Here is a 16,670-nt window from a genome sequence, read left to right as displayed (position 1 = left end):
ATTGCGCAATATTATTTTTCAATCAAGATCTGTACAGGTTGGACAAAAGTATGAAATTGACATCAAATCACAGTATGAAACCATATCCAACAACGATAGGTAAAAATCTTCTCTCATTAAAAACACCTTGATTGCAATTTCTTTGAAATCAGAAAATGTTCTATGTAACATCTACACCAATTGTTTGTCAATAAATTTATAAATTATGCATAAATTTTCAAAAAACTGTGTTGAAAAATGATAACGACAAAGTAATGTAAAAATTTATCAATTGTAATTCTTTGTCTGTTGCACAATTCTCTTTTTCTAAGGTCAAACTAACCAAATGGCATTTATATCAGATAGCTTCAGTATAATAGGTTTTATCTTTAGGTAATCTGTGAAAGGAATTTATGAGGCACATCATATTTTTAATCTAAAGTATGCTAGAAGAAAAATACATCTGAACTGATTCTTAATGAACAAATCATATAAAACATATCAATGAACAATTGTTAAGGAATAGTTTTATTAACTATTTGGAACACATGGAAAATATTAAATAAAAAAGTATCATGGCTCTATCAGTTCACTTATTTTTCACCTTTTCCAAGTACTTTGTGTTGATTGTTTATCAATATCATGATTGGGTAAATTTCAGCATCAGTTATCAGTTTCTTTTGACTAAAAGAGTTTTGAATGTGTGTTATCCCCTTTTTTCCACCTTTTTTTACAACATATTCAATGAAAAAGTATGAAAATTGTGAACTGTGTGTAATAACAAAACATGATGATTCTGCATATATATATGTGTTGATTGCTGCATTATATTCCTAAAGACAAGTCATGATGATCATTCCTGTCGAAGAAGTTTACAGTTTACTATTTATATGGTTTATTTTAAAGGACAAAATAAACCTAGATACCTGGTATTGCTGACCAAGCCTACTTTTGATTTCCTATATGAATGCTACATCCTTTTCTTGCTTCATACAAGTTTGTGTATTGAAATTGTTCTGAAGACACCCTAACTATTAGCCCAGTTCATGTCTAATTTCTTGCAAATTATCCAAGCATAATCTCAATGGGCCCTATGGTTGAGTTAATGATTGTGCTATATCTGTATCTATACTGAAATTGTTGGTCAGTTTATGACAGTATTTGTTAAGAATTCATTCCCCAATAAAAACTCTAACTTGTTGGTATTATCCTGCGGCTGTGCTTTTACAAGAAAGTAGCTTGATTGATACCAAACAGAGAATTCTGCCCAAACCAATGATTACCATTTATGCATTGTCTTGGAACTTACAGTGAATTGAGAGATTTTGTTCAATACATAAGTCTAACTGTCACATATAGATGAAGACAGATACTAAAGTGCACTTCCTTTGTTTTTGTTTTTTAAAATGTGCCAGGGGATCGTTTTTTTGTCATGCATTGATAGGACATATATATTGGTTTTTTTTCAATTTCATGAAAAAAAGATAGCATTAACATGACTAACAGAAAGATCCGTTTAGGTCAGAGGGTCATATGGAAAATATTCATAAGAGATTTATCCTTACAACAAATCTAGAAACCCAATAGTGTTTACTTATAATGCATATAATGTCTGTAACCAGGACACAACTCATTCATAGATCAGAGCCTGTATGTACTTGGGGTCAAAATCAAGTGACAATCACTACTGGTCACAAGGTGGCATCTGGTTTTAAAATAAAGATATTATTATATATGACATCTTGACCAATTGTATGAAAAAATATGCTGATTTAAATTATCTATTATAACAAAACAATAATTTTGCCTTGTGGTCAAGTATATAGGTGTGGTGCATGATGTTTGATATATTATACAGTTTCATTTTTCGGGCTGCTTTAATTTTGTTACAGCTTTGAGCATATCATTAATAAAATCCAAAAATTAAAATTATAATAAATTTTTGACATTTAATACTTTACTTGCCTCAGACTTAAGTATTTTATGAAAGGTACAAACAGATGATTGACACAAATTCTCCTAATATAATATTCCAGAGGATAGAAAATATATATTTGAAAGTAAGTTTCCTCTTTTCAAATCACTTAACAATCATCCTTTATATAAATACATCCACAAGAATTTCTATCTATACTATACAAAAAAGTATTATAAAAAATAATATTGCTATTCAATTGACTGGTACATGATATGATTAACTTATAATCTCCACACAGCTGACACATAAAATTCTTTTATTCTCAAGTTGACTTTTAATGGTTCGATTAAATAACTACAACAAAAAGTTGGACTTCATATTTTTTTTAATTCAACCTTTTTGGATGATCTAGTCAACTCAATTACTTTGACCTTAAATGCTGATGTCACAAGAAAAGTTTTGAAAGTTATGCATAAAAATTGACTCTTAAATCCTCATCAAGTTGTTTGACTTTTATCTTTTATTGCTGTATAAATCAAAAAGTGGCCACTTCCTTGCCAAAATAAATCAATTACTTTTTTATATCATTCAAAACTTACCACCGGTACACATTTTCAATTTGAACAGCCCAAACAAACTAAAACTTATAAAGCTTTTTAAATTTCTGTTCTTAATCTGAATGACCACTGACCAAAGATCATTTAAGTATTGAACATTTTATTTAAAGTTAAGTCTTCTAATCACTTCAGATGTAAAATGATTTTATAGATTTAAAAGTAAAAAAACACATTAAATATTTTACACAAAACTAACCTCTAGGCCCTTTCAAATTCTTCACTGATAGAAACACTTGATATAACAATGAACTGTCAAATGGGAAGTTTGGTTTATATCGAATTAAAGGGTTATGTGTCCACAGGACACAGATGATGCCCCTGCTTGCATTATAAAGGGACATAACTAAAGAAAAGTAAAAGTAATGCTTCCCAAATTAAACTTAATTAACTACCGTATATGTTTTGAGGAGAGTGACTAGCAGTAATTTCAAGACAGTGATCTATTATATCATTTTAAAAATATGGGTTTAAAAAAAGTAAACATATGTTGTATTTTATGCGTCAGTTGTGAATCTAAACAGATCTTGAATTTCTCACTGAACTGTTGTATACATTTCCTGCATAAACAAATCTTTCACATCTTTCAAAAAGCATAAGTGCACTATCATAACATACCTATGCATAGATCTGATATCAGAGTTTTTCTAAAGACAAACATGGAATTAGTTTTCTATATACCAAGGAAACTTATATAAACAATAAAAGAAGATCTGAGATATTTTTTATTATCTGAGACTAGTTATATGAACAGCAGATATTCAACAGAAAGACAACATAAGAGTAAGATAGTATCAAACATCAAAAGTATGAAAATACCATGAAAAATTGGATGTAACAAACAATGACTATCCGTGTCTTGATATATAGTCACTATCCACATGAAACTTGTGGTTAAACCTGAAGTTCATCAAGATAAGCATTTCAATATTAATCATAGCCGACAATATATAATTAAAGCATTAAGCAAAGGATAATTGAAGGGCACACAAACTTCTTCTCCTACACAATTTGTTTACTTCCTCAATACATAATTGTTTATTTAGAATGCACAATAGAGTTTTTGTTAATTTTCCCATTCAATTTAACTCATCTTCTAACCTGTAATTCATTTCATCCGATAAAAGAAAAAAAGAAAGTTTTAGTAAAATAATTAAAATCTTGAGAATTAAAATAAATTAGCAGACACTTTTGAAATGAAACACCTCTCCGTTAAATGATTTATTCATATAAACCATTATTAGAAAGTAAATAAAGGAACCTGATAACATATCCCCTATTATTCATATCAACAAGCTATAGAGCATGGAGTCTGACAACATACACCTCCTTTTATTATGTAAACAGGGAATTAGAGCTAAAGCATGGAGTCCGACAACATACACCTCCTTTTATTATGTAAACAGGGAATTAGAGCTAAAGCATGGAGTCTGACAACATACACCTCCTTTTATTATGTAAACAGGGAATTAGAGCTAAAGCATGGAGTCTGACAACATACACTTCCTTTTATTATCTAAACAGGGAATCAGAGCTAAAGCATGGAGTCTGACAACATACACCTCCTTTTATTATGTAAACAGGGAATTAGAGCTAAAGCATGGAGTCTGACAACATACACCTCCTTTTATTACGTAAACAGGGAATTAGAGCTTAAGCATGGAGTCTGACAACATACACCTCCTTTTATTATGTAAACAGGGAATTAGAGCTAAAGCATGGAGTCTGACAACATACACCTCCTTTTATTATGTAAACAGGGAATTAGAGCTTAAGCATGGAGTCTGACAACATACACCTCTTTTTATTATGTAAACAGGGAATTAGAGCTAAAGCATGGAATCTAACAACATACACTTCCTTTTATTATCTAAACAGGGAATTAGAGCTAAAGCATGGAGTCTGACAGCATACACCTCCTGTTATTATGTAAACAGGGAATTAGAGCTAAAAATTAGAGCTAAAGCATGGAGTCTGACAACATACACCTCCTTTTATTATGTAAACAGGGAATTATAGAGCTTAAGCATGGAGTCTGACAACATACACCTCCTTTTATTATGTAAACAGGGAATTAGAGCTAAAGCATGGAGTCTGACAACATACACCTCCTTTTATTATGTAAACAGGGAATTAGAGCTAAAGCATGGAGTCTGACAACATACACCTCCTTTTATTATGTAAACAGGGAATTAGAGCTTAAGCATGGAGTCTGACAACATACACCTCCTTTTATTATGTAAACAGGGAATTAGAGCTAAAGCACGGAGTCTGACAACATACACCTCCTTTTATTATGTAAACAGGGAATTAGAGCTAAAGCACGGAGACTGACAACATACACCTCCTTTTATTATGTAAACAGGGAATTAGAGCTAAAGCATGGAGTCTGACAACATACACCTCCTTTTATTATGTAAACAGGGAATTAGAGCTAAAGCATGGAGACTGACAACATACACCTCCTTTTATTATGTAAACAGGGAATTAGAGCTAAAGCATGGAATCTGCCAACATACACTTCCTTTTATTATGTAAACAGGGAATCAGAGCTAAAGCATGGAGTCTGACAACATACACCTCCTTTTATTATGTAAACAGGGAATCAGAGCTAAAGCATGGAGTCCGACAACATACACCTCCTTTTATTATGTAAACAGGGAATTAGAGCTAAAGCATGGAGTCTGACAACATACACCTCCTTTTATTATGTAAACAGGGAATTAGAGCTAAAGCATGGAGTCTGACAACATACACCTCCTTTTATTATGTAAACAGGGAATTAGAGCTAAAGCATGGAGTCTGACAACATACACCTCCTTTTATTATGTAAACAGGGAATTAGAGCTAAAGCATGGAGTCTGACAACATACACCTCCTTTTATTATGTAAACAGGGAATTAGAGCTAAAGCACGGAGTCTGACAACATACACCTCCTTTTATTATGTAAACAGGGAATTAGAGCTAAAGCACGGAGACTGACAACATACACCTCCTTTTATTATGTAAACAGGGAATTAGAGCTAAAGCACGGAGTCTGACAACATACACCTCCTTTTATTATGTAAACAGGGAATTAGAGCAAAAGCATGGAGACTGACAACATACACCTCCTTTTATTATGTAAACAGGGAATTAGAGCTAAAGCATGGAGACTGACAACATACACCTCCTTTTATTATGTAAACAGGGAATTAGAGCTAAAGCATGGAGTCTGACAACATACACCTCCTTTTATTATGTAAACAGGGAATTAGAGCTAAAGCATGGAGTCTGACAACATACACCTCCTTTTATTATGTAAACAGGGAATTAGAGCTAAAGCATGGAGACTGACAACATACACCTCCTTTTATTATGTAAACAGGGAATTAGAGCTAAAGCATGGAGACTGACAACATACACCTCCTTTTATTATGTAAACAGGGAATTAGAGCTAAAGCATGGAGTCTGACAACATACACCTCCTTTTATTATGTAAACAGGGAATTAGAGCTAAAGCATGGAGACTGACAACATACACCTCCTTTTATTATGTAAACAGGGAATTAGAGCTAAAGCATGGAATCTGACAACATACACTTCCTTTTATTATCTAAACAGGGAATTAGAGCTAAAGCATGGAGTCTGACAACATACACCTCCTTTTATTATGTAAACAGGGAATTAGAGCTAAAGCATGGAGACTGACAACATACACCTCCTTTTATTATGTAAACAGGGAATTAGAGCTAAAGCATGGAATCTGACAACATACACTTCCTTTTATTATCTTAACAGGGAATCAGAGCTAAAGCATGGAGACTGACAACATACACCTCCTTTTATTATGTAAACAGGGAATTAGAGCTAAAGCATGGAATCTGACAACATACACTTCCTTTTATTATCTAAACAGGGAATCAGAGCTAAAGCATGGAGTGCTAAAACATACCCTCCCCCTTTTAGCATGAAAAAAGGGAACAGAAGCTAAAGAAAAGTTCTGACAACATATTCCCCTTTTTTAATATTAACAAGGAATGGAAGCCCACGTACGGAATCTGAAAATATATTCTCCTTTATTAACAGGGAATATAAGCTAGAGAATGAAATCTGACAACATATACTGCCCCCCCCCCTTTATTTATGTCACACAAATATGTATTCCTCAGACAAACCTAGTGCCATATATCAGGACTCATTTGCCCAGAGTTACCAATATAATTGTTACTTCTGTATATTATGCATATATAATTTATTACTTAGCTGAAGAAGTGACTTAAAATGCAATGCAATAATTTATCAACTGTAATTGTAGAACTTGAGTGACATTTGAAAAAACAGGAAACAGAATTAGCAATTTCTAAATAAGTATATATCTCTGATGTTCAGAAAGTTTTAATGTTGCCAAAAGCTTTTACAATTAAAACAGAACATAACTATTCTATATGCAATTTCACTAATTCATTTTACCTAGTAATTTGAAAAGAAGGCAACATTAGAATGTCATGACATAACATCAAAACTTTCTTCTTTAATCACATTCATTTATCAATTATCTTCCAACCTTAATTGATTGATCCTACATTCAATACAATACAAAGACAATTTTCCAAGAAAATAATTCAAGTAAATTGGATTGGGTTAAATTGCTTTCTTCAATGCATTATTGCACCTTCAATGGTACCTTTAAAAGTTTGAAGATAACACAAAAAATAAAGTGTTTGGTGGTGTTCAAATTATATAAAATTCATAAAAAAACATACTTTTTATTGAAACTGAGATAAAATCTTCCACAATTGTTCTATGCTCAATGATGGTAGAGATAAACAAATGTTGCTTCTGAAATTATTATATTCATACTAGATATTATCAATTAATGTAGAAAACAAATATTGAATTCCTGTATGACATGTATCTGAGGAATATTTATATAATATGCAGATTAAATATCTAATTTCATAACCACTCACATTCACAAATTGACATGGATTTTCCAGTTTACATACAAACTTATTTTAGCGACAATAGATCCTGTAATATCTCCCACCATACAACTGACCTTAAATTCCATAATCATGTTACAGGGATGTTATACCATGTGTTTATCATGATACAAGGCTGTTGAACCATGTTTTAATCATGATACGGGGTTGTTGTACCATGTGTTAATCATGATACTGGGCTGTTGTACCATAAGTTTATCATGATACAGGGCTGTTTCAATGTGTTTATCATGATACAAGGCTGTTGAACCATGTTTTAATCATGATACGGGGTTGTTGTACCATGTGTTAATCATGATACTGGGCTGTTGTACCATAAGTTTATCATGATACAGGGCTGTTTCAATGTGTTTATCATGATACAGGGCTGTTGTACCATGTGTTTATCACGATACAAGGCTGTTATACCATGTGTTTATCATGATACAGGGCTGTTGTACCATGTGTTTATCACGTTCAGGGCTGTTATACCTGGTGTTTATCATGATACAGGGCTGTTGTACCATGTGTTTATCATGATATAGGGCTATTGTACCATGTGTTTATCATGATACAGGGCTTTTATACCATGTGTTTATCATGATACAGGGCTGTTATACCATGTGTTTATCATGATACAGGGCTGTTGTACCATGAGTTAATCATGATATAGGGCTATTGTACCATGTGTTTATCATGATACAGGGCTTTTAAACCATGTGTTTATCATGATAAAGGGTTGTTATACCATGTGTTTATCATGATACAAGGCTGTTGAACCATGTTTTAATCATGATACAGGGTTGTTGTACCATGTGTTAATCATGATACTGGGCTGTTGTACCATAAGTTTATCATGATACAGGGCTGTTTCAATGTGTTTATCATGATACAGGGCTGTTGTACCATGTGTTTATCATGATACAGGGCTGTTGTACCATGTGTTTATCATGATACAGGGCTGTTATACCTGGTGTTTATCATGATACAGGGCTGTTGTACCATGTGTTTATCATGATATAGGGCTATTGTACCATGTGTTTATCATGATACAGGGCTTTTATACCATGTGTTTATCATGATACAGGGCTGTTATACCATGTGTTTATCATGATACAGGACTGTTGTACCATGAGTTAATCATGATATAGGGCTGTTGTACCATGTGTTTATCATGATATAAGGCTGTTGAACCATGTTTTAATCATGATACGGGGTTGTTGTACCATGTGTTAATCATGATACAGGGCTGTTGTACCATGTGTTTATCATGATACAGGGCTGTTGTACCATGTGTTTATCATGATACAGGGCTGTTATACCTGGTGTTTATCATGATACAGGGCTGTTATACCTGGTGTTTATCATGATACAGGGCTGTTGTACCATGAGTTAATCATGATATAGGGCTATTGTACCATGTGTTTATCATGATACAGGGCTTTTATACCATGTGTTTATCATGATAAAGGGTTGTTGTACCATATGTTTATCATGATACAGGGCTGTTGTACCATGTGTTTATCATGATACAGGGCTGTTGTACCATGTGTTTATCATGATATAAGGCTGTTGAACCATGTTTTAATCATGATACAGGGCTGTTGTACCATGTGTTTATCATGATACAGGGCTGTTGTACCATGTGTTTATCATGATATAAGGCTGTTGAACCATGTTCTAATCATGATACAGGGCTGTTGTACCGTGTGTTTATCATGATACAGGGTTGTTGTACCATAAGTTTATCATGATACAAGGCTGTTGAACCATGTTTTAATCATGATACGGGGTTGTTGTACCATGTGTTAATCATGATACAGGGCTGTAATACCATGTGTTAATCATGATACAGGGCTGTTGTACCATGTGTTTATCATGATACAGGGCTGTTGTACTATGTGTTTATCATGATACAGGGCTGTTATACCATGTGTTATCATGATACAGGGCTGCTATTGTACCATGTGTTTATCATGATACAGGGCTGTTGTACCATGTGTTTATCATGATACAGGGCTTTTTTACCATGTGTTTATCATGATACAGGGCTGTTATACCATGTGTTTATCATGATACAGGGCTGTTGTACCATGAGTTAATCATGATATAGGGCTATTGTACCATGTGTTTATCATGATACAGGGCTGTTATACCATATGTTTATCATAATATGGGGCTGATGTACCGAGTGTTTTTCATGATTCAGGGCTGTTGTACGGTGTGTATCTCAATTGATCCAACCCACATTGAATGGTAACTCAGTGAAAAATTGCTGATGGTCAAGTTTTTAAAGTAGTTCTTTTTTATTTGTAATAAGTTGCCTATTTGACATCTTAATTTAGTGAAGAATGTTAATACTCATGGTAAAAAGTGGACACCCAAAAAGATGTCAAATAAAATTTTCTTTTCAAATGAAGACTCACTGAAGCCCAATATTGTTTTGAAGAATCAAGCAAAGGTAAATGGCAAACCATTTATTACTTATATTCATCAATTTCAAGATATCTTATAAAGTTAATAAGATATCTTTTTTAATTTTGAAATTAATAGGATATCCTATATACTTTACAAAATATTGTATTAACTTTATACAATTACTGTCTTTTGATGAGGTAAATGTGTAGTTTTATTGACTTTTGAAAAACTGATATTCACTGAGGCCAACGGTCGAAGTGAATATCAGTTTTTCAAAAGTCAATTAAACCACATATTTACCGAAACAAAAGACAGTAATTGTTTTATTCCATATTCCGAGAGAAATGTATGTTATGGCATTATTAACCAAAACCAATTGTACATCAATCGTTTTTTTTTACCAAAATAGTGCAGGTAAAAGCACGCGACGTTATGCGCGGTGAATATCCTTTTCCGCAGGTGAATATGCTTATTTATTCAAAATCCCATTCATATAGAAAAACCTACTAAAGTTTTATCAATATGGAATAATATAAGATATCTTTTAGAGTTAATTAAATATTTAATATAGTTTATAAAATCTCCTTTAATCTTAATTTGATATCTTATAAAGCTTGTAAGATATCTAAACATGCTAAATATGTCTTTTTTTTTTAATTTCTATATTTAAACAAAAACATCTTGTATAGTATAAAAACATATAAGATATCTTATTTACTCTCTGAGATATCTTATAAGTTTTGTAAGATTTCTTATAAACTATACAGGCTTGATTTATCAGCTGTTTGATTTAAATTATACGATATCTTATTTATATAAAAATAAGGAGATGTAGTATGATTGCCAATGAGACAGCTATCCACCAGAGTTCAAATGAGTATGATAAAAGCAATACTTACATACAGACTTCTTTATTTATAACATGTCTTATCAACCTAGAAAATAAATAAATATAAAAATGACTTGGCACACAGGTACCCTTAAATATTAATACATAAAGACAGATTAAACAAACATAAACCTCATTTATATTGTATATATATTTAGCTGTACTTAGCCTGATAAATTACATAATACTATGGCTAGACCTATAAAACGTTTAATTACATACATGAATCTAAAACTTTTGTAAAGTAGCTATTATATTATATATAACGGGTATTTAAAATGTAAATCCTCTGGAATCTCAAGGAATGACCATGAAGTAAAGAAAACTTAAAATTCATTGAAGGTTGAAAAAATCCAGGAAGGCCTTTTATGACATATTGTTGGGTGGATGGGTACACTCACACAAACAAAATAATTTACAAAGATTCAAAATTATGTAATGTCCTTCACAAGAACATTGCCTACAAGTTTGGTTGGACTTAAAATCATTTGTTGTCACATAACAATTGCATACATAACTGCATGAAAAAAGATTGCAGTTTAAAATTATAGCAGGCAGTTTGATGCTATGAAAGCAGACAAATATTAACTATTTTTTAGAAACATTATAAATAGATAAACAATTAAATGTCACATATAGCTATATAAAGTTGTATCAAATATATATCTACTGTCATTGTATATATATATTTACTAATTTGCAGTTTTTTCCCACCATTCCTTTTAACATATCATTTAATCAGTGTTATTATTTTCAGAAGAATAGTTAAAAACAATGTGATCACATACATTAGATAGAATCATAGATCTGATAAATAAAATCTATCAATTATATATAATCAAATTGTACTGACAAAGTCAAAACATTTCATGGGTTAATTTTTTTACAAGATTTAAACACATCTTTGATGAAGAGTTTTACATTGCATACTGATTCAACATACAATACTAAATGGAGAGAAATATAATTAATACATAGCAAACTTAGTATGATGTAAGAACCAGAGAGAGATCTAAACTGTCACTCAGAGGGTTAGACTAATATGTTCATACATTTCAAAATGGTCTCTGCTAATCAAATAACGCGAAAAGATTTTGGTGCTTACAAGGACTTAATTATGCATATATATATAAAGATTTCATTCCTCCTTCAAATTATATTTATAGATTATCCTTGGTCATCTCAACAAGATTGATTTTCTTGCTAGAGTGGAAACAGCGAAAGTGAGAAAAGCAAACAAGTTGAGATGTCCAATGATAATTTGTATATGATCGCTATTTTGCCAATGACAAATGATGCTTACATTTACAACGAAATTTCTAGCTATAATATTTCATATCACTTTATCGTGCTAAGAAAGGAAATAATCAGTCAGTAAGATTTCAGGAATATTTCCTAAAAAAAAGCAATAAATATGTATACATTGTCAAGTCTTTAAATTTAGATATTGAAACTTTTAAAACATTCATTTTCAAGAAAAATAAAAAAAAATAAAATCCTTCAATGTACAAAAATATATGTGGCTGTAATTCATACAATTTCCTTGTTTCATTTTTTTTTTTATTTAAAATATTATTTACCTGTTATTACTATATAAAAGTTCCTGACTGAATTATTCCTGTAGACAAAAATATAATAAATTTATTTATATCTAAAACTACGCATAAAAATTAAAGATGCTTAATCATCCATAACACAACAGATCAATGCAAGGTTAAACCCGTTCAATATGAACTTATTACTGGTAATTAACTAAATACTTCGTAGGATAAGATTGTTAATACCATATTTAATGTTTGTGCGTTTAAAAAAGCAAAATCAAAACCTCACATAAAATCCTGAATATAAAATCAACATAAAATCAATTCTCGTTACAACTCAATGTAAGACTGCAATTTATATTTATCCATGTCAAAGAATCATTAGTCTCTTTCTTCCTTTTAGGGTTTGATTTCAAACAATATTTTTAAATATTACATTAAAAGTACATTAATAATATTTTTCTCTTGTTGATGTAATGTAAATTAAATGTATCAATATTAAACACAATTTTGAAGGTGTAATATTAGAAAACATCTATTCATATAAAAGATTTAACCAAAGATTTGTATAGTAAACCAATACAAATCCTGATTTTACAATAACCAAATGTTGTTTTATTTTACATTAAACATTTTTCTACCAGAGTTTGCATCTCCTTGTAGATTTTTTTCATATTGTATCACTTACAATGACTTACTTTCACTTTGACAATGTTAATTTTTGCTTTCTTTTCTACCTATTTATCATATAATACTAGACAAATTTAAAAAAAATGGTAAAAATCATCATTGAAAGTCAATAACTCATATAAGTAGACAGTAATGCAATGAAATCACTCATTACGCATTTTTGAATAGCTTGAATTTTTTATGCTTACTGTTTCAGCCTATCTATTTAAATTTTTCTACATATAAGTCAAAAATTCTGATAGGGAGTGTACACAGATTTCACTTTACCCTCGCAGCTCTTGAGGGGTGTTCCAAATAATGTAGCAATCTACCAGCAGTGGCGGATACAGGGGTCGGGGGCTGTTCCAGGGGTTGGAACCCCCACATTTTTTTTGGACGATCAATGCATTTGAATGGGAACATGTAGTTGGAACCCCCCCCCCTTTTTTTTTTAAAGTGGCTAGATTCGCCCTGACCAGTACATACATAAATTTAATAATGCTGACACATTCCTATCTTTTACATGTATTAGGGTTTTAGAGAATAGTAAAAAAAAATAGCAACAATAGTTACTGTAATTAGAATGACTCCTAAAGTACAAGCAGTCATCTGATAATATAGGTGGTAATTTACGACCTTGATCCTGAAATACTGAGTATAATTGTCCATTTGGATTTTCTTGATCTATTATAGCTGATTAAAAAACAATGGTAATTATTTCATGCATATTCAGAAAAATTAGTACCTCAGTTGTTTAATGAAATGTCCTAACTTGCTAACTAATAATTTTAAAATGATGTGATTACCTAGAGCTTGAAAACTATTAAACTTACCTTTCATTAACCTCATTAACTGACCTGTAGTGACTGTTCCTGATCAGGAATCCATTATTATTTCATTGATGATGATCTTCTCCATTAAACTATCATTCTGTTGGCTGTAATCACAATAAAATAATCGCAGTCGCCTGTAGTCACCATAATTCAAACAACATCTGCTGTAATCACCATAATTTAACCAACATCTACTGTAGTCACCATAATTCAACCAACACCAGATTTAGTCACCATTATTCAACCAACATCCAATTAAGTCACCACAATTTAACCAACATCTACTGTACATAGTCACCACAATTCAACCAACACCAGATTTAGTCACCATTATTAAACCAACATCCAATTAAGTCACCATAATTTAACCAACATCTACTGTAGTCACCATAATTCAACCAACACCAGATTTAGTCACCATTATTCAACCAACATCCAATTAAGTCACCATAATTTAACCAACATCTACTGTAGTCACCATAATTCAACCAACATCTTCTGTTGACCCATAAATTAACCAATATTTTCTGTCAATTTCTGCCAAATATTATGTGTTTTCTTCTCAAACTATATCTATAAAAGATAAAAGGGGAAGGATTGATATATAATAAAAACTATAACACAAATTCCCATACGTTTCGAAACGTATTCATTTGAATAAATTACAACATTGAAACAACAATTACAGCACTTGGATACATTACATTATAATAACTTCTATGACGTTCATTTGCCGCTTTTTTCTCTTTTTTAATATAAATGTTTTTATTATCGTTCATACATTGTGTTGAGTCCTTCAGGTTCTAAAGATTTTAATTTTTTTTTATCCAAAAGGTTTCTTTAGTTTTTCTGTAAATTTCTGTTCCAAATACTCTTTCTTTGGCGGTTAATTTTAAATTTTTCATCCAATGATTGTGCTGAATGAAGTGGTTGGCTACCTATTTTCTTTGTTCGTATTTTTGAAAAGTTCAATAGCATCCATTGATAAAGTGTATCACCCATTGGTCCTACATAATTTTATATAACTTTTTCACATTTTGTATGTACTTGACATATCAACGATGTAAGGATGAGGCTTAGAAACGGGGAAATGCGAGGCTGTGCCGAGCTATTTCCCTGTTTTGGGCCGAATCCTTATATTGTTGATATGTCAAGTCAATGCACTATTTTTGTCTTTATACTGCAATCTAAAAAAAAAAAATTTAAATTGTTGTTTAATGCGTTAAGGTTATTTATTTGATTTAAATATTGAAATATTGGGGGAAATACCCTTTAAAAAGGCCTCACATCATGCATGCGGAGAAATATACAACACAATGAAATTTACATTTACTTGTTGAAACCAACGCTCGATGGTGAACGAAATAGTTGAGTATGGACTTAAATATCAACCATAAGCATAAAACATAATGATTTATAGGTTGCAAACAAAAAATATTAACAAATTAAATATGTTTTTTCCAATAATTGCAAAAGGTTGATTCGTCCCACGCATCGTTGTATGCATTTGAAACAAGAACAGGTTGAAGAGGTCATATGAATAATAATTATAATTTTGGCAATTTCTATTTAAATATTGATGAGGAAAAGTGATATCAGGTCAGTGACTGTATATGACATAGAAATATACGGTCAACGCATTTTGACTGCTCAAATAGAACGAGTGCAGTATAAATATATATATAAGAACGTCTGAACCAGTGACAACTCTACAGCAGATTTATCCATCAGATCACCAGCAGTGATTTTGAAACATGGCTGTGTAATTTATGTATATACAACTCGTCTAAACATCAACCCAACAATGTTAGCTTCATTTTTATGAAGCCCAGGTGGTCGTGTGGTCTAGCGGGCCAGTTACAGTGCAGGTGATTTGGTGTCACGATATCTCAGTAGCATAGGTTTTGAATCCCGGTGAGGGAAGAACATAAAATTTGCGAAAGCAAATTTACAGATCTAACACTGTGGGTTGATGTTTAGACAAGTTGTATATACATAAATTACACAGCCATGTATCACAATCACTGCTGTTGATCCGATGGATAAATCTGTTGTAGAGTTGTCACTCAGGTTCAGACAATTTTTACTTATAAATATAATTATTTCTGTGACTGTATCTTACATTAATTTGTAGGATCTTTTACTATAGATAATTTAGCTGATCTGTAAAAAATAACATCTTCATGCCTTATATATCATGTACTGTAATACAACGCTAGATTAAAACTGACGTGGAAAGGTAACACCCGGCCACCATAAGCTTCATTTTTATGAAGCCCAGGTGGTCGTGTGGTCTAGCGCGCCGGTTACAGTGCAGGCAATTTGGTGTCACGATATCTCAGCATGGGTTCGAATCCCGGCCAGGGAAGAACATAAAATTTGCGAAAGCAAATTTATAGATCTAACATTGTTGGGTTGATGTTTAGATGAGTTGTATATAATACATATATATATATCAAAAGCTAGCTTAGCCCTGCAACATCTTCCCATACGTGTCTGTTGTCAGAATTTTCATCTGTGGTCAGTATGATGACATATTTCAATACATTTTGCCTTAGGAAAGTTTAATTTAGTGTGCAGATCTTTGATAGTTTCTGACCTTAGTACCGTAGCATACATTTACAAATCTCCTGGAGTTTAAATGAATGCTTATGTCTGATTGACATCTTTGAATACGTCCAATCTAAAATATCAATATCATGGTCCACTGGTGATTATTGAGTTTCATTTTCCTAAAGAATACTTGAGTTTATATTGAGTTGGCAATTGCTTTTCTGTCACTTATATTAATCGTCATACAGTTACTCAACTTGAGTTTTTATGCTTTTCTGTCACTTATAGATA

At 31.8% G+C, this 16,670-nt stretch overlaps 1 protein-coding gene across 1 annotated transcript in view; it reads right to left on the bottom strand.

The window, feature by feature from the left end:
* The window catches only part of LOC139517791 (sodium/hydrogen exchanger 1-like), an 83,973-nt gene extending 71,568 nt beyond the window's left edge, over window positions 1–12,405 (bottom strand). Inside the window, exon 1 of the mRNA XM_071309224.1 lies at window positions 12,364–12,405. The gene's annotated coding sequence lies outside the window, so the exon portion shown is untranslated. The remainder of the gene's footprint in view (window positions 1–12,363) is intronic.
* Between the last annotated feature and the right edge of the window lie 4,265 nt (window positions 12,406–16,670).

This window comes from Mytilus edulis, chromosome 3 (assembly GCF_963676685.1).
Source record: "Mytilus edulis chromosome 3, xbMytEdul2.2, whole genome shotgun sequence".
In the NCBI taxonomy this organism is placed as follows: Eukaryota; Metazoa; Mollusca; class Bivalvia; order Mytilida; family Mytilidae; genus Mytilus; species Mytilus edulis.
This window is presented reverse-complemented; position numbering and strand designations above follow the sequence as displayed.